This window comes from Mesoplodon mirus (assembly GCF_964341445.2).
Source record: "Mesoplodon mirus genome assembly, chromosome: 10".
Classification (NCBI taxonomy): domain Eukaryota; kingdom Metazoa; phylum Chordata; class Mammalia; order Artiodactyla; family Ziphiidae; genus Mesoplodon; species Mesoplodon mirus.
This window is the reverse complement of record NC_138986.1, coordinates 41,768,574-41,791,017: the sequence shown is the minus strand read 5'-3', so window position 1 is coordinate 41,791,017 and position 22,444 is coordinate 41,768,574.

Below are 22,444 nucleotides of genomic sequence, written 5' to 3'. Positions count from 1 at the left end.
GTTTCCCCCAGTTCTGTCAGAGTTGTGCAATCAAATCCCGCTAGCCTTCAATGTCTGATTCTCTAGGAATTCCTCCTCCTGTTGCCGGAGCCCCAGGTATGGAAGCCTGACGTGGGCTCAGAACCTTCACTCCAGTGGTTGGACTTCTGTGGTATGTGTTCTCCAGTTTGTGAGTCACCCACCCAGCAGTTATGGGATGTGATTTTATTGTGATTGTGCCCCTCCTACCATCTCATTGTGGCTTCTCCTTTGTCTTTGGATGTGGGGTATCTTTTTTGGTGAGTTCCAGTGTCTTCCTGTTGATGATTGTTCAGCAGTTAGCTGTGATTCTGGTGTTCTCTCAAGAGGGAGTGAGAGCACATCTTTGTACTCTGCCATCTTGGTTCAGGCCTCTCCTTTCATCACTTTAAATATATCATGCCATTCCCTTCTGGCCTGCAGAGTTTCTGCTGAAAAATCAGCAGATAACCTCTGGGGATTCCCTTGTATGTTATTTGTTGTTTTTCCCTTGTTGCTTTTAAATTTTTCTCCTTGTCTTTAATTTTTGTCCATTTGCTTAATGTGTGTGTTGTCATGTTCCTCCTTAGGTTTATCCAGTATCAGACTCTGTGTGCTTCCTGCCCTTGCGTGACTGTTTGTTTCCTCTGTTAGGGAAGTTTTCAGCTACTATGACTTCACATATTTTCTCAGGCTGTTTCTCTCTTCTTCTGATACCCCTATATTGTGAATGTTGGTGCATTTAATGTTATCCCAGTGGTCTCCTAAACTGTCCTCATTCCTTTTCATTTTTTTTAAAAATTCTATTCCTCAGCAGTTATTCCACCGTTCTGTTTTCCAGATCATTTACCCATTCATCTGCCTCATGTATTTTGCTACTGATTTCTTCTAGTGTATTTTTCATTTCACTTTTTGTATTGTTCAGCAGTGTTCATTTGTTCTTTACATATTCTAGCTCTTTCTTAAACATTTCTTGTATCTTCCCTGTGCCTCCATTCTTTTTCCTAGAGTTTTGATCATCTTTCCGATCACTCCTCTGAATTCTTTTTCAGGTAGGTTGCCTATCTCCACTTCACTCGGTTGTTCTCCTGGGGTTTTATCTTGTTCCTTCAACTGGAACGTATTTTTCTGCTGTCTCAGTTTACGTTTCTGTTTTGTGGTCTCACAGGCTACAGGGCTGTAGTTCCTCTTGCTTCTGGCGTCTGTCCCCTCATGGGTGAGGCTAGTCTAAGGGGCTTGTGCAGGCCTCCTGGTGGGATGAACTGGTGCCTGCCCAGTGGTGGGTGGAGATGGATCTTGTCCTTCTGGTGGGCAGGTTCATGTCAAGGGATGTGTTTAGAGGCAGCTGTGGGCTCAGGAAGACTTTAAGCAGCCTGTCTGCTGATCAGTGGGGCCATGTTCCCACCCTTGTTTGGTTGGCTGGCATGAGGCATCCAAGCCCTGGAGCCTAAGGGCTGTTGGCTAGGACCAGGTCTTGGCATCAAAATGGCAGCCTGCAGGACAGCTCATTCCAATGAGTACTTTCCAGTAACTCCACCAGCAGTGTCCTTGTCCCTGCAGTGAGCCACAGCCACCCCCTGCTTCCCCAGGAGACTCTCCAAGACCCGCAGGTAGGTATGGCTCAGGCTCCTTTGAAGTCACTGCTTTTCCCCTGTATCCTGGTGCACACGAGACCTCATGTATTCTTCAAGAGTGGTGTTTCTGTTTTCCCCCAGTCTTGTGGAGTTCCTACGATCATGCCCTACTGGCCTTCAAAAACAGTTGCTTTGGGAGCTCCTCCTCCCGATGCCAGACCCCCATATTGGGGATCCTGACATCAGGCTGAGAACTCTCACTCCTATGGGAGAACCTCCTTAATATAATTATTTTTCAGTTTGTTGCCCACCTGCCCAGTATGGGATTTAATTGTATCACAAATGCTCCCCTCCTACCATCTCATTGTGCATTCTTCTTTGTCTTTGGAAGTAGAAAATCTCTTTTGGTAGGTTCCAGTCCTTTTTTGTGAACGGTTTTTCAGCAGTTATGTGTGATTTTTGTGTTTTTGTAAGAGGAGGCGTGCTCAGGTCCTTCTACTCCACTGTCTTGTCAGGAAAACCTGTGATTTTTTTTTCATTGAGATAGTTGATGTACAATATGATATAAGTTTCAGGTGTACAACATAGAGATTCACAGTTTTTAAATATTATACTCCATTTATAGTTACTATATACTATTGGCTATATTCCTTTGTTCTACAATATATCCTTGTAACTTATTTTATACATAATAGTTTTTACCTCTTAGTCCCCTACTCCTATCTTTCCCTTCCCCTGTTCCCTCACCCACTGGTAACCACTAGTTTGTTCTCTATATGTGAGTCTATTTCTATTTTGTTATATTCACTAATTTGTTTTATTTTTTGGATTCCACATAGGAGTCATATCATAAACTTTTTGTCTTTCTCTGTCTGACTTATTTCACTAAGTGTAATACCCTCCAAGTTCATCCTTGTTGTTGCAAATGGCAAAATTTCATTCTTTTTTATAGCTGGGTAGTATTCTATTTTGTGTGTGTGTGTATTTATGTGTGTGTATATATGTATGTGTATATATAATATACACATACATACCACATCTTATTTATCCATTCATCTGTGGATGGACACTTACGTTTCTTCCACTCTTGGGAATCGTAAATAATGCTGCTGTGAACATCGGGACGTGTTTTTTTCTTTTTGAATTAGTGGGTTTTTTGTTTATTTTTTCTGGATATTTACCCAGGAGTGGAATTGTTGGTCATATGGTAGTTCTATTTTTAGTTTTTTCGGAAACCTCCATACTGCTTTCCATATTGACATTCCCACCAACAATGTATGAAGGTTCCCCTTTCTAAATATCCTTGCCAACATTTGTTATTTGTGTTCTTTTTGAAGGTAGCCATTCTGAAAGATGGGAGATGATATCTCATTGTGGTTTTAATTTGCATTTAGCTGATGATTAACGATATTGAACATCTTTTCATGTGCCCATTACCCATCTGTATGTCTTCTTTGGAAAAATGTCTAGTTCTTCTGCCCATTTTTTAATCAGGTTGTATTTTTGATGTTGAGCTGTATGAGCTGTATATATATATATAGTGTGTATATATATATATATATATATATACTATATATATATATATAGTATATTAACCTCTTATTGGTCATATTTGTGAATACTTTTTACCATTCTGTAGGTTACCTTTTCATTTTGACAGTGGTTTCCTTTCTTGTGCAAAAATTTTTAAGTTTGATTAGGTCCCATTTGTTTATTTTTCCTTTCATGTTCTATGCATTAGGAGACAGATCTAAAGAAATATTGCTAAAATTTATATCAAAGAGCATACTGCCTATGTTCTCTTCTTGGAGTTTTAGTATTTATGGTCTTACATTTAAGTCTTTAATTGATTTTGAGTTTATTTTTGTATACAGTGTTAGAGAGTGTTCTAATTTCATTATTTTACACATAGCTGTCCAGTTTTCCCCATACTTCTTATTGAAGACACTGTCTTTTCTTCCTTGTATGTTCTTGCCTCCTTTGTCATAGATTAACTGACCATAAGTGCATGGGTTTATTTCCGGGGTTTCTATTCTGTTCCATTGACCTGTGTGTCTGGTTTTGTGCCAGTGCCATACTGTTTTTATGACTGTCGATTTGTAGTATAATAGCATGATGTCAGGGGGAAAGATTCCTCTAGCTCTATTGTTCTTTCTCAAAATTGTTTGGGCTATTCGGGGTCTTTTGTGTTTCTCTACAAATTTTTAAATTATTTATTCTAGTTCTGTGAAAAATGCCCATGGTATTTTGATGGGGGTTGCACTGAATCTGTAGATTGCCTTGGGTAGTACAGTCATTTTAACAAAATTCTTCCAATTCATGAACATGGTATATCTTTCCATCTGTTTGTGTCATCTTTAGTTTCTTTCATCAGTGTCTTATAGTTTTTCGAGTATATGTCCTTTATCTCCTTAGGTAGGTTTATTCCTAGGTATTTTATTCTTTTCGATGTGATTGCAAATGGGATTGTTTCCTTAATATCTCTTTCTGATATTTAGTTGTTAGTGTATAGAAATGCAACGAATTTCTGTATATTAATATTGTAACCTGCAACTTTACCAAATTCACTGATGAGCACTAGTAGCTTTCCAGAGGTGTCTTTAGGATTTCCTTTTTATAGTATCATGACATCTGCAAACAGTGACTGTTTTACTTCTTTCTTTCCAATTTAAGTTCTTTTTCTTTCCTTTTCTTTTCTGATTTCTGTGGCTAGGGCCTCCAATTCTGTTGAATAAAAGTGGTAAGAGTGAGTATCTTTGTCTTGTTCCTGATATTAGAAGAAATGCTTTCAGCTTTTCACCACTGAGTACGATGTTAACTGTGAGCTTGTCATATATGGCCTTTATTATGTTGAGGGATGTTCCCTCTATGCTCACCTTGTAGAGAGTTTTTATCATAAATAAAATGGGTGTTGAATTTTGTCAAAAGCTTTTTCTGCATCATTTAAGATGATCATATTTTTTTTATTCTTCAAATTGTTAATGTGGTGTATAACATCAATTGATTTGTAGATATCGAAAAATCCTTGTGTCCCTGGGATAAATCCTAATTGATCGTGGCGTATGATCCTTTCACTGTATTGTTGGATTCTGATTGCTCATGTTTTGTTGAGGATTTTTTCATCTATGTTCATCAGTGTTGTTGGTCTGTCATTTTTGTTGTTGTTGTTTCCTTTGTATGATTTTGGTATAAGGGTAATGCTGCTCTTATAGAACTAGTTCAGAAGGATTCCTTCTTCTGCAGTGTTTTTGGAGAGTATTGGCGTTATCTCTCATCTAATTCTTTCATAGAATTCACATGTGAAACCATCTGGCCCTGGGATTTCGTTTGTTGGGAGTTTTAAAATTATTATTGATTCAGTTTCATTACTGGTAATTGGTCTGTTCATATTTTCTATTTCTTTCTGGTACAGTCTTCGGAGATTGTACATTTCTGGGAATTTGTCCATTTCTTCTCAGTTATCCATTTTATTGTTGTATAATTGTTCATGTTAATCTCTTATGATCCTTTGTATTTCTTGGTCTCACTTGTGATTTTCCTTTTACATTTCTGGTTTGATTCTTTTGGGTCCTCTCTCTTTTTTTCTGGGTTTATCAATTTTATCATCTTAAAGAACCAGACCTTAGTTTCATTGATCTTTTCTAATTTTTTGTCTTGTTTCATTTTTTTCTGCTCTGATCTTTACTATTTTTTCCCTTCTACTAACTTTGGGTTTTGTTTGTTCTTTTTCTAGCTCCTTTATGTGTACGGTTATGTTGTTTATTTGAGATTTTTCTTATTTCCTGAAATAGGCTTGTATTGCTATAAACTTCCCTCTTAGAACTGCTTTTACTGTGTCCCATAGATATTGGATTGTGTGTTTCCATTTTCACTTATCTCCAGGTATGTTTTTTATTTCCTCTTGATTTCTTCAGTGACCCATTGATCACTTAGTAGCATATTTATGGTATTTTTATGGTAGCATATTTTAACCACTACGTTTGTGTTTTTTGTGGTCTTTTTCTTGTAGTTGTTTTCTAGTCTCATAGTGTTGTCAGAAAAAAATTCTTGGTATAATTTTAATCTTCTTATTTTATTGAGACTTGTTTTGTGGCCTTGCATATGATCTATCCTGGAGAATGTTCCATTTGCTCTTGAAAAAATTATGTATTCTGCTACTTTTGGATGGAATCTTCCATATGTGTCTGTTAAGTCCATCTGGTCTAATAAGTCATTTAAGGTCAGTGTTTCCTTATTATTTTTCAGTCTGGATTATCTGTCCATTAATGTAAGTGGAGTTTAAAGTCTCCTGCTATTATTGTGTTGTCAGTTTCTCTCTTTCTGTTTGTTAATATTTGCTTTATGTATTTCGGTGCTCCTGTGTTAGGTGTATATATATTTATTTATTTTTGGATTGATTCCTTGATCATTATGTAATATCCTTTCTTATCTCTTGTTGCAGTCTTTGTTTTAAAGTTTATTTATTCTGATATAAGTATTGCTACTCCAGGTTTTCTTTTCTTTTTGGTTTCTGTTTGCAAAGAATATCTTTTTCCATCCCTTCTCTTTCAGTCTGTGTATGTCTTTATTTCTAAAGTGAATATCTTGTAGGCAACATATACGTTGGTCTTGTTTTTTCAGTCCATTTAGCCACTCTGTCTTTTGATTGGAAAATTTAGTCCATTTAAATTTGAAGTTATTATTGATAGGTATTTACTTATTGCCATTTTGTTAATTGTTTCTGGGTTATTTTTGTAGTTCTTTTTCTTTCTCCTTTTGCCCTCTTTTGTGATTTGATGATGAACTTCAGCGTTATGTTTTGGGTTCCTTTCTCTTTTGTGTGTGTTTATCAATCATAGATTTTTTGTTTTGTGGCTACTGAGAGTTCTATCTCTATCTCTGTCTTTCTCTATTTGTGATTATTTTAGGTTGATGAATTTCTTAACTTCAAATGCATTCTTACTACCCTGCATTTTTACTCCCCCCTCCTCATGTTGAATGTTTTTGGCATCATATTTTACATCTTTTTGTTTTGTGTATCACTTAACTGCTTATTGAGGGTAGATGAATTTACTACTTTTGTCTTTTAACTTTCCTACTAGCGTTATACGTGGTTGATCTACAACCTTACTGTGTATTTGTGATTACAAATGAGATTTTCCTTTTGTAATTTTCATATTTCTAGTTTAAGTCTTGTCTTTTCCACTTACAGAAGTCCTTTTAACATTTTTTTAAAAATCTGGTTTAGTGGTGATGAACTATTTTAGCCTTTGCTTGTCTGTAAAACTCTTTGTCTCTCTGTCAGATCTGAATGATAGCATTGCTGGGTAGAGTATTCTTGGTTGTAGGTTTTTTCCTTTCATCACTTTAAATATATTGTGCCAGTCCCTTTTTGCCTGCAGAGTTTCTGCTGAAGAGTCAGCTGACAGTCTTATGGGAGTTGCCCTACACGGAACTAGTTGCTTTTTCCTTGCTGCTTTTAATATCTTTAATTTTTGCCATTTTAATTACAATGTGTCTTTGTGTGGACCTCTTTGGGTTAATCTTCTATCAGACTCTCTGTGCTTCCTGCACCTGGATATCAGTTTCCTTCCCCACATTAGAGAAGTTTTCAGCTATTATTCCTTCAAATAAGTTTTCTGCCCTTTTTTCTCTTCTCCTTCTGGGATCCCTCTAATACAAATGTTAGTATGCTTGATGCTGTGCCAGAGGTCTCTTAGACTATCCTCATTTTTTAAAAATCTTTTTTCTTCTTGTTCAGCTTGTGTGTTTCCATTATTGTCTTCCACTTGCTGCTCTGTTCCTCTGTATCATCTTATCTACTCTTGATTCCTTCTAGTGTATTTTTTATTTCAGTTATTGTATTCCCCAGCTCTGTTTGGTTCTACTTTATATTTTCTGTCTCTTTGTTAAACTTCTCACTGTGTTTATCCATTCTTCTCCTGAGTTCATTGAACATATTTATAATCATTACCTTGAACTATTTTTTTGAGTGGATTGCTTATCTCCAGTTTGCTTAGTATCCTTCTGGCGTTTTATCTTGTTCCTTTGTTTGGAACGTAGTCCTTTGTCACTTCATTTTGCCTAATTTTCTGTGTTTATGTGTGTATTAAGTAGGTTTGCTACATTTCCCAACCTTGGAGGACTGTCCTTATGTGGGATATGTCCTATGGAGCCCAGTAACACACTTCTTTTTGGTCACCAGGGCTATGTGATCTCAGGGTGATCCCTATGTGGGCTTCATGGGTCCTTCTGTTGTGTTGGGGTGGACTACTGTGGGCACACTGGTAGGCAGGGCTGGTCCACTCCTAGGTTGACTGCCACAGCCTGCCTCGTGTGGAGGCTGCCAGCCACTGGTGGGACTGGGTCATGGTGTGACTCGGTCCATGATTAGGGGTGTCCTGCTGGTGCTTGGAGCCAAGTTCTAGCACTAATAGGAAAAGAGGGAGGACTCCAGGATAGTGCTTGCCAGTACCACTGTCCTCATAGTAGAACAAGCTTCCAGAAAAAGGCTGCTGCCAACATCTTTGTGCCTAGGGAGTCCCAACTGGGGAGTCCCAGTTGCCTCCTACCTCTCTGGAAAGCACTCCAAGATCAGGTGGGTTTAACTCAGGCTCCTTTCAAATTCCTGCTTCTGCATTGTAACTGGAGCATGTGAGATTTTTGTGGACCATTTAAGAGTGGAGTCTCTGTTTCCTACAGCCCTCCAGCTCTCCTGTATGCAAGCCCTGTGGGCCTTTAAAGCCAGATGTCTAGGGGCACTTCTTCCCAGTGCAGAAACCCCTAGGCTGGGGAACCCACTATGGGACTTGAACACCTTGTTCCTTGGGGAGAAACTCTGCAACCCTCCTGTTTGTGGGATGCCTACCCTGGGGATATGCGTCTTGATTTTACCAAGTCTCCACTCCTGTTACTCATCTCTTTGTGGTTCCTTCTTTGTATCTTTAGGTGTGGAAAATCTTGTCGGCTAGTCTCTAGGTCATTCCCATCAATAGTTGGTCTGTAAATAGTTGTAATTTTGGTGTGTCTGTGGGAGGAGATGAACTTTGGGTCTTCCTCCTCTGCCATATTGGTCACTTCCCTTTAAGGACATTTTTCAGCTACATTATATACCAGGAAGCCATGCAGCTCTAAACAGATGCTACAGGGATGCAAGGCTGAGGCTGTTCTTTAGCCGTGTTGGGTGATATCAACAATTGCTTTGAAAGTGTTCCAGCCAAAATTATTTTGGCTATGCTTTATGACATGGAAGTCTGGAATTCAAGTAGAGTGATTTTAAAATTAAAATAGGGCTTCCATCGTGGCGCAGTGGTTGAGAGTCCGCCTGCCGATACAGGGGACACGGGTTTGTGCCCCAGTCCGGGAAGAACCCACATGCCGCGGAGCGGTTAAGCCTGTGAGCCATGGCCGCTGAGCCTACGTGTCCGGAGCCTGTGCTCCGCAACAGGGGAGGCCACAACAGTGAGAGGCCCGCATACCGCAAAAAAAACCCAATATATATATATATATATATAAAATATTTAAAAATTAATAAAAGTAAAATAGATTCAGTTAAAAGCAGATTTCTGAGGAAAATTTTCATTTTGCTTGAAATAAAACAGTCAGAGGAGATAGTCATAACATAGGTAATTTCAGATTTCATAATTTGATTGCAAATTTACCATTTCCAAAGCATATTGTTCTACCATTGGTTAGAAATACAAAATAACAGCATTCCAGGTATTGTCATCAGTAGCTTGTCTGATTACAGCCTCTTTCTTTTATCCAAGAGTCTAGCTAAGAGAAATGATATTTAAGGAAACTTGTCCAAGGGGCTTTTCACACCTTTGTTTACAGTTCTATCCTAGGATCACATTAGATATTAGACAGTTACTGCTTATTAGTCTGACATTTTTTACAGAATTTCTTAAATTGAGTTTTTAATGCTACAATTTCCCTTTTTATATAAGGTTATTCAAGATAACAGCTTTACAATTCACGTTTTGTTGTAAAAATAATTGAGAATACCATTCATTATCATCAATTGAGAATTGATTGTCTCCTATAATGAAGTTCTATGAGGAATTACTTCTAGAATTCAGGGCTCAGAAATCTTTTTATCCTCATGAGAACCATTCCTCTTTTATGATAATAAGAATCATATAACCATACATCTTTTCACCCTAGCTCGAAGACACATCAGGCAAATGCTGAGGTTTAATTTAAGACTAGTTATGTTAGCCTTCAACTGCATGTTTGTATTCTCCTTTCAGTTAGTCCTGATTTTCCACTGCCATATAATTAGTTGCTTTGATAAAGAATATATATACTTTAAAAAAAATAAGTTTATTTATTTATTCATTTTTGGCTGAGTTGGGTCTTTGTTGCTGCGTGTGGGCTTTCTCTTGTTGCAGCAACTGGGGGCTACTCTTCGTTGCGGTGTGTGGGCTTCTCATTGCAGTGGCTTCTCTTGTTGCGGAACACTGTCTCTAGGCGTGTGTGCTTCAGGAGTTGTGGCTCACGGGCTCTAGAGCGCAGGCCCAGTAGTTGTGGTGCATGGGCTTAGTTGCTCTGTGGCATGTGGGATCTTCCCGGAGCAGGGATGGAACCCTTGTCCCCTGCATTGGCAGGTGGATTGTTAACCACTGCACCACCAGGGAAGCCCAAGGATATATATTTTTATTGTATATCATCCATATAGTCACTTCTAATCCTTTTTGAATGGAGCAGTGTGTGTCTATATTTTTAATGTATATCTACATATATGTTAAGTTAACATACATCTACATATATTAAATGACAGTGAATTTAGAATGTAAAAGAATTTGTGTATATGTGTTACCACACACATACATACATGCATATATGGAACACACAGAGTCATTTTTATTATTTATTTTATTTTATTTATTTATTTGGTTGCACTGGGTCTTAATTGCAGCAGGCAGGCTCCTTAGTTGTGGCTCACCAGCTCCTTAGTTGTGGCACATGGGCTCCTTACTTGTGGCATGTGAAGTCTTTGTTGCGGCATGCATGTGGGATCTAGTTCCCTGACCAGGAATTGAACCCAGGCCCCCTGCACTTGGAGCATGGAATCTTAACCACTGCACTACCAAGGAAGTCCCAGTCATTTTGTCTTCAAGATACAGACATATTTTATTCTATTTTTCCAGTAACCTACTAAGTGTTGGGCATTGTACTAGAAGGGAAAGGCAAAAGGTAAATTACATAGTAATTGACTTTGACATTTTGGGGAGACAGGAAACAAGTCTTTCCTCCTGTATCACTTTTTTTATAAGGCTAACCCAGACCATTCTGTTTAATACTGCATCATGCCCATCCCTTCTCACCCTCTGCACTCTTACACATCTTTCCCTTTTGTCTATAGCACTTATCACTTTCTAACATTAAAGGTATTCATGATGTTTATTGTCTCCATCCCCTGCTTCTAATCTAAGTTCTATGAGGACAGGAATATTTGTCTTTTTCAATGACATATTCATCCCAACCACCTTAAGTAATACCTGGCACTTAACAAATATTTGTCAAAAGATTGAATAAATGTAATATAAATGCTATAGGTGCACCTAGAAAAGAATGTCTAATTCAGTGTGAGGGTGTGGATAAAGCTTTCACAGAGGAGGTGACAAGAGAGTTCACTAGGTGTCAACAGAAAGATATTTCAGATACAAGCCCAGATTACTCAGAATAAGAAGGGTAAATGCCTTGGTAATACTCTGGGTAGAACCCATGCATTGGTCTGCACATGACATCCCCCCAGCATCTGAGGTAATCTTCAGTCATCCTTCTCCACCTCTCTGACTGTACATTCCAAGCACTTTCTGTTCAGATAACATAACTTAAACATACTGAGGTACCAAGAGCAGAACTTTCATTTGTGTAGCAAATGGCATGTAGAAAAAAAGCAAAAGGAATGGATCTTATTAAACAGAAGAGATTTCACCTTGAATAATTTGCAAATATAACACCTTATAATTATTTTTCTTCAGAAAGCAATGAAGAATCACTGGGATAGTATTCTACTACTTAGTCTTCTTTTTTTAAAAAAAGTTTTAATTTAGGTGTAATTGACATAACGTATTAGTTTTATGTGTACAACATGATTTGATATTTGTATACATTGTGAAATGATCACCACAATAAGTCTAGTTAACATCTATCACATTACATAGTTATACAAAATTTATTATTTTTGTGATAAGAACTTTAAGATCTACTCTCTTAGCAACTTTCAAATATGCAATACAATATTATTAACTGGTCACCATGCTGTACATTTCATCCCTATGGCTTATTGATTTCATAACTGGAAGTATGTACCTTTTGACCCCCTTCACTCATTTCTCACACCCTTGCTACCCCCCACCCCAACCTCTGGCCACCACCAATCTGTTCTGTGTATCTATGAGCTTGTTTTTGTATTTTTAGATTCACATATAAGTGAGAACATATGGTATTTTTCTTTGACTTATATCATTCTTTTTTTATGGTTGAATAATATTCTGTTATGCATAAATATAATATATATACATTCATGACACATTTTCTTTATCCATTCATTCACTGATGGACATTTAGGTTGTTTCCATGTCTTGGCTATTGTAAAGCTGCAGTGATAATGGGGGTGCATATATCTTTGGAGTTAATGTTTTTCCTTTTATGGATAAATACCCAGCAGTAGAATTGCTGTATCATATGGTAGTTTTGCTTTTATTTTTTTCAGGAATCTTCACACTGTTTTCCAGAGTGGCTGCACCAATCTACATTCCCACTAATAGTGCATGAGGTTTCTCTTTTCTGCACATTCTTGCTGACACTTGTTTCTTGTCTTTTTGATAATAACCTTTCTAACCAGTGTGAGGTGATATCTCATTGTGGTTTTGATTTACATTTTCCTGATGATTAATTATGTAGAGCATCTTTTCATATAACTGTTGGCCATCTTTATGTCTTCTTTGGAAAAATTTTATTCAGATTATCTGCCCATTTTTAAATTGTGGTGTTTGTTTTTTGCTATTGAGTTGTATGAGTTCTTTATATATTTTCGGTATTAACCCCTTATCAGATATGATTTGCAAGTATTTTCTTTTTTTTTTAATGTTACTTTATTTGTTTTATATAGCAGGTTCTTACTAGTTATCCATTTTATACAGATTAGTGTATATATGTCAATCCCAACCTCCCAATTCACCACACCACCACCACCACCCGTGCCACGTTACTCCCTTGGTGTCCATACATTTGTTCTCTGCATCTATGTCTCAATTTCTGCCATGCAAACTGGTTCATCTGTACTACTTTTCTAGGTTCCACATATATGCGTTAATATACAATATTTGTTTTTCTCTTTCTGACTTACTTCACTCTGTATGACAGCCTCTAGTTCCATCACCGTCTCAACAACTGACCCAATTTTGTTCCTTTTTATGGCTGAGTAATATTCCATTGTATATATGTACCACATTTTCTTTATCCATTCATCTGTTGCTTCCATGTCCTGGCTATTGTAAATAGCAGTGAACATTGGGGTGCATGTGTGTATTTTTTTTTTTTTTTTTTTTTTTGCCGAACGTGGGCCTCTCACTGCCGTGGCCTCTCCCGATGCGGAGCACAGACTCCGGAAGTGCAGGCTCAGCGGCCATGGCTCACGGACCCAGCTGATCCGTGGCATGTGGGATCCTCCCAGACCGGGGCACGTACCCACATCCCCTGCGATGGCAGGCGGAATCTCAGCCACTGCGCCACAAGGGAAGCCCGCATGTGTCTTTTTTTTTTTTTTTTTTTTTTTGCGTTACGCAGGCCTCTCACTGTTGTGGCCTCTCCCCTTGCGGAGCAGGCTCCGGACGCACAGGCTCAGCGGCCATGGCTCACGGGCCTAGCCGCTCCGTGGCATGTGGGATCCTCCCGGACCGGGGCACGAACCCATGTCCCCTGCATCTGCAGGCGGACTCTCAACCACTGCGCCACCAGGGAAGCCCCCACACGTGTCTTTTTGAATTATGGTTTTCTCTGGGTATATGCCCAGTAGTGGAATTGCTGGGTCATATGGTAATTCTATTTTTAGTTTTTTAAGGAACCTCCATACTGTTCTGCATGGTGGCTGTATCAATTTACATTCCCACCAACAGTGCAAGAGGGTTCCCTTTTCTCCACACCCTCTCCAGCATTTGTTGTTTGTAGATTTTCTGATGATGCCCATTCTAACTGGTGTGAGGTGATACCTCATTGTAGTTTTGATTTGCATTTCTCTAATAGTCAGTGATGTTGAGCAGCTTTTCATGTGCTTCTTGGCCATCTGTATGTCTTCTTTGGAGAAATGTCTATTTAGGTCTTCTGCCCATTTTTGGATTGGATTTTTGTTTTTTAATACTGAGCTGCATGAGCTCGTTTGGTTCGTTTGCAAATATTTTCTCCCATTCTGAGGGTTGTGTTTTCATCTTGTTTGTAGTTTCCTTTGCTATGCAAAAACTTTGAAGTTTCATTAGGTCCAATTTCTTTATTTTTGTTTTTATTTCCATTACTCTAGGAGGTGGATCAAAAAAGATCTTGCTATGATATATGTCCAAGAGTGTTCTTCCTATGTTTTCCTCTAAGAGTTTTATAGTATGCGGTCTTACATTTAGGTCTCTAATCCATTTTGAGTTTATTTTTGTGTGTGGTGTTAGGGAATGTTCTAATTTAATGTTTTACATGTAGCTGTCCAGTTTGCCAAGCACCATTTATTGAAGAGACTTTCTTTTCTCCATTGTATACCCTTGCCTCCTTTGTCATAGATTAGTTGACCATAGGTGCGTGGGTTTATCTCTGGGCTTTCTATCCTGTCCCATTGATCTATATTTCTGTTTTTGTGCCAGTACCATATTGTCTTGATTACTGTAGCTTTGTGGTATAGTTTGAAGTCGGGGAGTCTGATTTCTCCAGCTCTGCTATTTTCCCTCAAGACTGCTTTGGCTATTCAGGGTCTTTTGTGTCTCCATACAAATTTTAAGATTTTTTGTTCTATTTCTGTAAAAAATGCCATTGGTGGGCTCCCCTGGTGGAGCAGTGGTTGAGAGTTTGCCTGCTAATGCAGGGGACTCAGGTTCGAGCCCTGGTCTGGTAGGATCCCACATGCCACGGAGCAACTGGGCCCGTGAGCCACAACTACTGAGCCTGTGCATCTGGAGCCTGTGCTCCGCAACAAGAGAGGCTGCAACAGTGAGAGGCCCACGCACCGCGATGAAGAGTGGCCCCCGCTTGCCGCAACTAGAGAAAGCCCTCGCACAGAAACACAGACCCAAATCAGCAAAAATAAATAAATAAATAAATGTTAGATGCAGGCTTGTGACATCCTCTGTCACATAGGGGAGGATGTAAGTCAGGCACCAGAAAAAAAAATGCCATTGGTCATTTGATAGGGCTTGCATTGAATCTGTAGATTGCTTTGGGTAGTATAGTCATTTTCATAATATTGATTCTTCCAATCCAAGAACATGGTATATCTCTCCATCTGTTGGTATCATATTTAATTTCTTTCATCGGTGTCTTATAGTTTTCTGCATACAGGTCTTTTGTCTCCCTAGGTAGGTTTATTCCTAGGTATTTTATTCTTTTTGTTGCAATGGTAAATGGGAGTGTTTCCTTAATTTCTTTTTCAGATTTTTCATCATTAATATATAGAATGTAAGAGGTTTCTGTGCATTAATTTTGTATCCTGCAACTTTACCAAATTCATTGATTAGCTCTAGTAGTTTTCTGGTGGCATCTTTAGGATTCTCTATGTATAGTATCATGTCATCTGCAAACAGTGAGCGTTTTACTTCTTTTCCAATTTGTATTCTTTTTATTTCTTTTTCTTCTCTGATTGCCGTATGTAGAACTTCCTAAGCTATGTTGAATAATAGTGGTAAGAGTGGACATCCTTGTCTTGTTCCTGATCTTAGAAGAAATGCTTTCAGTTTATCACCATTGAGAATGATGCTTGCTGTGGGTTTGTCGTTTATGGCCTTTACTATGTTGAGATAGGTTCCCTCTATGCCCACTTTCTGGAGAGTTTTTATCGGAAATGGGTGTTGAATTTTGTCAAAAGCTTTTTCTGCATGTATTGAGATGATCATCTGGTTTTTATTCTTCAGTTGTTAATATGGTGTATCACATTGATTGATTTGGGTATATTGAAGAATCCTTGCATCCCTGGGATAAATCCCACTTGATCATGGTTTATGGTCCTTTTAATGTGTTGTTGGATTCTTTTGCTAGTATTTTGTTGAGGATTTTTGCATCTATATTTATCAGTGATAGTGGTCTGTAATTTTCTTTTTTTGTAGTATCTTTGTCTGGTTTCGGTATCAGGGTGATGGTGGCCTCATAGAATGAGTTTGGGAATGTTCCTTTCTCTCCAATTTTTTGGAAGAGTTTGAGCAGGATGGGTGTTAGCTCTTCTCTAAATGTTTGATAGAATTCATCTGTGAAGCCATCTCTGATCCTTGACTTTTATGTGTTGGAAGATTTTTAATCACAGTTTCAATTTCATTACTTGTGATTGGTCTCTTCATATTTTCTATTTCTTTTCTACTGCCATTCAGTATGTTGCCTTTTCATCTTGTTGATAGTTTCCTTTGTTGTATAGAAACTTAGTTTCATGTTGTCCCACTTGTTTATTTTTGCTTTTGTTGCTTTTTAAAATTGGGATTAAACATGTATAATACAAAATTTATCCCATTTTTTACCCATTTTTAAGTGTACAATTCAGTGGCATGAAGTTCATTCACAGTGTTGTGTAATCATCACCACTGGCCATCTCCAGAAATTTGTCATTGTCTCAAACAGAAACTCTGTACCCATTAAATAGTAACTCCCCTTTGTCTCCTTCCCTCAGTTTCTGGCAACCTTTGTTCTTCTCTCTGTCTTTAAGAATTTGTCTATTCTAGGTACCTCACATAATACAGAATATTTGTTCTTTAGTCTGGCTTATTTCACTTAGCATGTTTTCAGCATTCATCTGTGTTTTAGCATGTATCAGAATTTCATTCCTTTTAGTTTGGACAATATTCCATTCTATGTATATACCAAATTCTGTTATTGTGAGATAATAGATAACACATAAATTGGTCTAAAATAAGGTTATACAAAAACAGACATTTTAGTGATATGACAAAAATTCAATTCCACAAGCAGTACTGAGTGGCGCTAATTTAGGAGCTTCAAAACCAATAAAAATTCCTTCTCACATTTTAGCAGAATGTAAATTGTAAAATAGAATAAAAGAATACAAAATAGTAGGACAAAAATAGAAATTAAGCAATCATGTAATACAGTCTAATCATTTTAATCTACACAACTAAAAATTTACAAAAATAAAACGATACATGTTTTAAAAGTACATAATTAACAATATGAAAGATTAAGTAGTAGAGGAACATGTTAGGTAGAGACATGATAGAAAAAAAAATTTTTAAGACCCAAACCTAACTTCTGGTGATGAAAACTACAGTGGCTGAGGTGTAGCATACATTGAATAGGATTAACAGCAGATTAGACATTGCAGAAGAAAAGATTAGTGAATTTATAGACATAACAATAGAAACTATCCAAAATGAAACTGAGAAAAAAGCTCCCAGAATTCAACAGGGTATTGGTAAGTTTTGTAGGACAATGTCAAGTAGCATAATATATGCATAATTGGAGTCCTCAAAGGCCAGGAGTGAGGGAAGCAGAAAAAGTATTACAAGAAATAAAAGCCAAAATATTTTACAAATTTCATGAAAACTGAACCTACAGATCCAAGGAACTCAGCAAATCCAAAGCATACGTGTGAGAGAATGGGAATTAAGTATTGGTCTCTGCTGTTGGTCCCTGGCACAGAGCTCCTGAAATCCTTTCCTAAAATGATAAAAAAATTAGGAGCATCTCTTGTTCTAATATTGTCTTTAACCCTGTCTCTGACACAGTGCTCCAAAAACCCTTATAAATTCCTAAGTGATAAGAGCACTAAGAGCATCTTTTGTTCTATTGAAGTGACTCTGAGTGGGCTCCTGGATGGCTCCCAGATGGGGGGCTAGTCACCAGAAAAACTAAACCTTGATTAGAAGCTTAGAATTTTTCAGCCCTGTCTCCCCCATTTCTCCAGAGTGGGGAGGGAGAGGGGCTGGAAACAGAGTTAATAGTTGATCATGCCTACGTGAGGAATCCTCCATAAAATCCCAATAGTATGGAATTCAGGGAGTTTCCAGGTTGGTGAACACATCCACACTGGGAGGGTGACACACCCCAATTCCATGGGGACAGAAGCTATTGCCCTCAGGACCCTCTCAGACCTTGCCCTGTGTTTCTCTTCATCTGGCTGTTCATCTGTATCCTTTATCATATCCTTTAATAAACTGGTAAATGTGTTTTTCTGCGTTCAGTGAGCCCGTCTAGGAAAGTAATCAAATCCAAGGAGGGGGGTCATTAGAACCTCTGATCTGTAGCGGGTTGGTTGGAAGTACAAGTGATCACCTGGGCTTGGGCTTGGGACTGACATCTGAAGTGTGTGTGTGTGGTCTGTGCAGTCCTGTGGGACTGAGCCCTAAATCTGTGGGATCTGATGTTATCTCCTGATAGTGTTGGAATTGAGTTAAATTGTAGAATGCCTGTCTGGTGGCGGAGACTTGCATGTTGTTGTGGAGAGAACCCAAAACCCACCCACACATTTGGTGACCAGAAATAAGGTGTTTTGTGTAGGGAGTAAAGAAGACCCACAGGAGATATACTGAACTAAGGATTTTCCCTACAACAGGAGGGAAAGACTCTGTTTATTTTAGTTATCCATTTATCTGTTGACGGACAGTTGGATTGTGTCCACTTTTTGGCCACTGTGAATAATGCTGCTACAGCCATTGGTGTACAAGTAAATGTTTGAATTCCTGCTTTCAATTCTGCTTTTGGGACTATACCTAGAAGTGTAATTCCTGGATTATATGGTAATTCTCTGTTTAAATTATCGAGGAAATGCTAGACTATTTTCCACAGCAATTGTACCATTTTACATTCCCACTAGCTGTGCAAAAGGGCCCCAGTTTTTCCACATCCTTCTTTTTTGTTTTTTTCAAATAAATAAAAGCTAACCTAATGGGCGTGAAGTGGTATCTCATTGTGGTTTTGACTTACATTTTTCTATTGGCTAGTGACATTGAGAATCTTTTCAAGTGCATATTGGCCATTTGTATATCTTTATGAAGAAATGTCTATTTTTAAAATTTATTTATTTATTTTTAGCTGTGTTGGGTCTTCATTGTTGCGCCCGGGCTGTCTCTCGTTGTGGCGAGCGGGGGTTACTGATCGTTGCAGTGCGCGGGCTTCTCATCGTGGTGGTTTCTCTTGTTGCAGAGCATAGGCTCTAGGCACGTGGGCTTCAGTAGTTGTGGCACGCCGGCCCAGTAGTTGTTGCACACGGGCTTATTTGCCCCGTGGCATGTGGGGTCTTCCCAGATCATGGCTCAAACCCATTGGCAGGTGGATTCTTAACCACTGTGCCACCAGGGAAGCCCTGGAGAAATGTCTATTTATGTCTGTTGCGCATTTTTGAGTTGTTTTTTTGGTTGAGTTTTAGTAGTTCTTTATATAGTCTGGATATTATTAATGCCTTACCAAGTGTATGCTTTATAAATATTTTCTCCTATTTGGGGGAATTGCATTTTCACTCTGTTAGTACTGTCCTTTTGTGAACACGCTTTTAATTCTGATGAAGTCCAATTTATCTTTGTGCTTTTGTTACCTGTACTTTTGGTGTCATGTCAGAGAAATCATTGCCAAATCCAATATCATGAAGCTTTACCCTATGTTTTCTTCTAAGAGTTTTATAGTTCTTATGTTTGGGTCTTTGATCCACATTGAGTTAGGTTTTTTTGTATATGGTGTAAGGTGTAAGGGTCCATGTTCATTCTTTTTTATGTGGATATCCAGTTTTCCCAACACCATTTGTTGAAGACTGTCCTTTCTTAATTGAATGATCTTGGCACCCTTGTCAAAAATCTTTTGGCCACATATGTGAGTTTATGTCTGGGGTATCTATTCTATTTCAAAGAGATTTTGACTATTAATAAGAGTAAATTAAAATTGTTAAAATTAAATATAGCTACATTCAGAAAATTACAAAGATATTATATTCCTGGTATTACCAGAGGTGGTTAATGTGTAGTTATCTTCCAAACTGAAATTAATATGGTATAATCCATTATCACAGTGGTGTCATGTGACAGAGAATTTGGAATATTTGTAACAACATGAAAAGAAAAATTATGCACACCATTATTGTCAAAGAATAAGTCTATTCCAAATAATGTTGATCTTGTTTTGTTGGAAAGATAAAATGTGTTCTCCTTTCGTATATGAAAATAGATTAAAAGTTATGAGACTTCCTATGGATAAGTTTTAGCTGGGTCCAAAGCATGATACTGCTCTCAAAATATTTTCATATGCTTTGATCATTAACACATTTTTTAGAGTCTGAATGCATAACTAAAACTTGTGTTAGACATATTTCTAAACATCTAATTTGTATTGTTTTTGGACAAACTTTTGCATATGTTTCCTGTGTACATGAATGAAGCATTTCCTACCATGTTATACATTTTTCCTTCTCCACTCCCTAATCCACATTAACATTCCCTACAATATAAAGAGGGACACAGCAACAAAAACCAATCGTGGTTCAGCTTTGCAAGAAGCACTTTTTCTGCTCTCGCTGTAGTACAGAGTGCCAGATACAGAAAGAAAATATTCCTTACGATTGTCCCATTAGGACCTACCTCTTCACTCCAGATTTAAAATCAGTATTTGGGAAAAAGCTATGAGTTAGAAACTTACTGTTTGATGATAATGAAAAGCCTTAGGTAAATATTTTAAGATATGATGTAAGATAAAAATAAGAATTTTAATCATACCTACATATGACTGGTTATGAAGGAGGTGACAGAATGAGATAAAAACTAAGAACTAAACATCTTCACCTAAATACAAAGATTAATTTGACAACTTCTAAGGTAAGAATGATATTGTTTATATATTTGGTCTTTGTCCCAGTTTCTGGCACAGAGCTCCTAAAAAACCACTGGCATTGCCTAAGTGATGAGAGGAATAAAAAGCTGTCTTTTTTTATGTTAATAAGGTGATTTTTGGACTCCACCTAAGGATAGTTGCCAGAAAAACCAACCATGTGATTAAAGGGTTAGAGCTCCTTGGTTCTCAGGGAAGGGGAGAAAAGAGGGGCTGGAGACTGAGTTCAATCACCAATGGCCAATGAATTTAATCAGTGGATTACACTGATAATGCCTATGTAAATGAAGCCTCCATAAAAACCCAAAGGACTGGGTTCGGGGAGCTTCCAGGTTGGGGAACCAGTACACTTTCATGTGTCATCATGCTGGGCCCCAAACTCCAGTAGGACAGAAGCTCCTTTGTTTGGGACCTCACGCTATATATATTTTCATCTGGCTGTTGATTTATGTCCTTTAATATCCTTTATAATAAACCAATAATCTAGTGAGTAAATGGCTTTCCTGAGTTCTGTGAGCCACTCTAGGAAATTAATCAAACCCAAGGAGGGGGTCATGAGAACCTCTGTTTTACAGCCAGTAATAGCCTGGGCTTATAGGCATCTGAAGCAGAGGGTAGTCTTATAGGACTGGGTCCTTAACTTGTGGGATCTGATGTCATCTCTGGGTAACTAGTGTCAGAATTGAGTTGAATTGTAGGACACCCAGCTGGTGTCAGAATTGGATGTGTGGGGAAATGTCCCCGACACACATTGGAAATTGGTGACAAGACCCTTTGGTAAGGCAATTGATAGTATTTGTCCACTGTGGTTTTACTTCTAAAATTCTAGTGTAAAAAAAAATAATAATCAGTTCTCTGCAAACACTCTTGCTCCTCTGACTTTATTCCTTTTGTTGTACTTACCTAACAAAATCCTAATCCTGGTTAAGTGTCCATTATTATCCTTTCCTATAATTCTGCATCCAAGTAGCTGAACATGGTCAAAGAGCAAAATCATGCTGCTGGGTGTCAATATAAACATATAGCCTCTGAGCTCAGCCACTGCCTGACAATCCTTGTACACTTCTCCAGTATATTTGCTCTACTTTCCAAGACAACTATTTACTCACCTACAGTAATTTATACCTTTCTCAAACTCTCTCATTATCTTTGAAGGAAGGTAGGCTAAGAGTATCCATCTTACTACAAAGCCCAGGAGACTGAGTCCCAGAGGTTAAGATACTTGTTGGTGGCAGAGCCAGTAGGCAGGGAGGGCACCTCAGAGGAGGTGAGCTTCCCATCACTGAAGTATTAAAAAGTTCACTCAGGGATGTTAGAGAGGAGATTCAAGCATTCTGTGGGAGATTAGAAGAGATGGCCTTTAAGGCCTCTTCTAACTCTAAGGTCCTAGGATTCCATGTTGCTTCTTATATTCTATCAAAATAAAGGTCTTGCTGAAACTTCTTCAATCACAATGTTAACAATGTTATGGGACTTCTTTGACCATCTCTTTAATGTTATTACACATAACCCAGTGACACAGTTGAAGGTTATAAAATTGTTGCTTGTCTCTTCTTTCTCCTTCTCCCCCTCCTCATAGCAAAATATGATAAAACGCAAACAAAACCCATCTGACCCCCCACCTCAGTCTCACTATTACCTTCTCTGCCTCTTTCTCCTTACCTGTATAGCCAAATGTCCTCAAAGAGGGGTTTTCACTCACTCTCTCAACTCCCTTTCACCTCACTTCTCCAGAATCTAGCTTTTGCTCCTGCCGTTTACCCTGACTCTGCTTTTGCTAAGACCATTTTCTAGTTGTCAAAACCAACAGACACTTTTCATTTTTTCCCCTTCCTGATTTCTACGGCACTTGACACTGTTGGTTGACTGCTCTCTCCTTG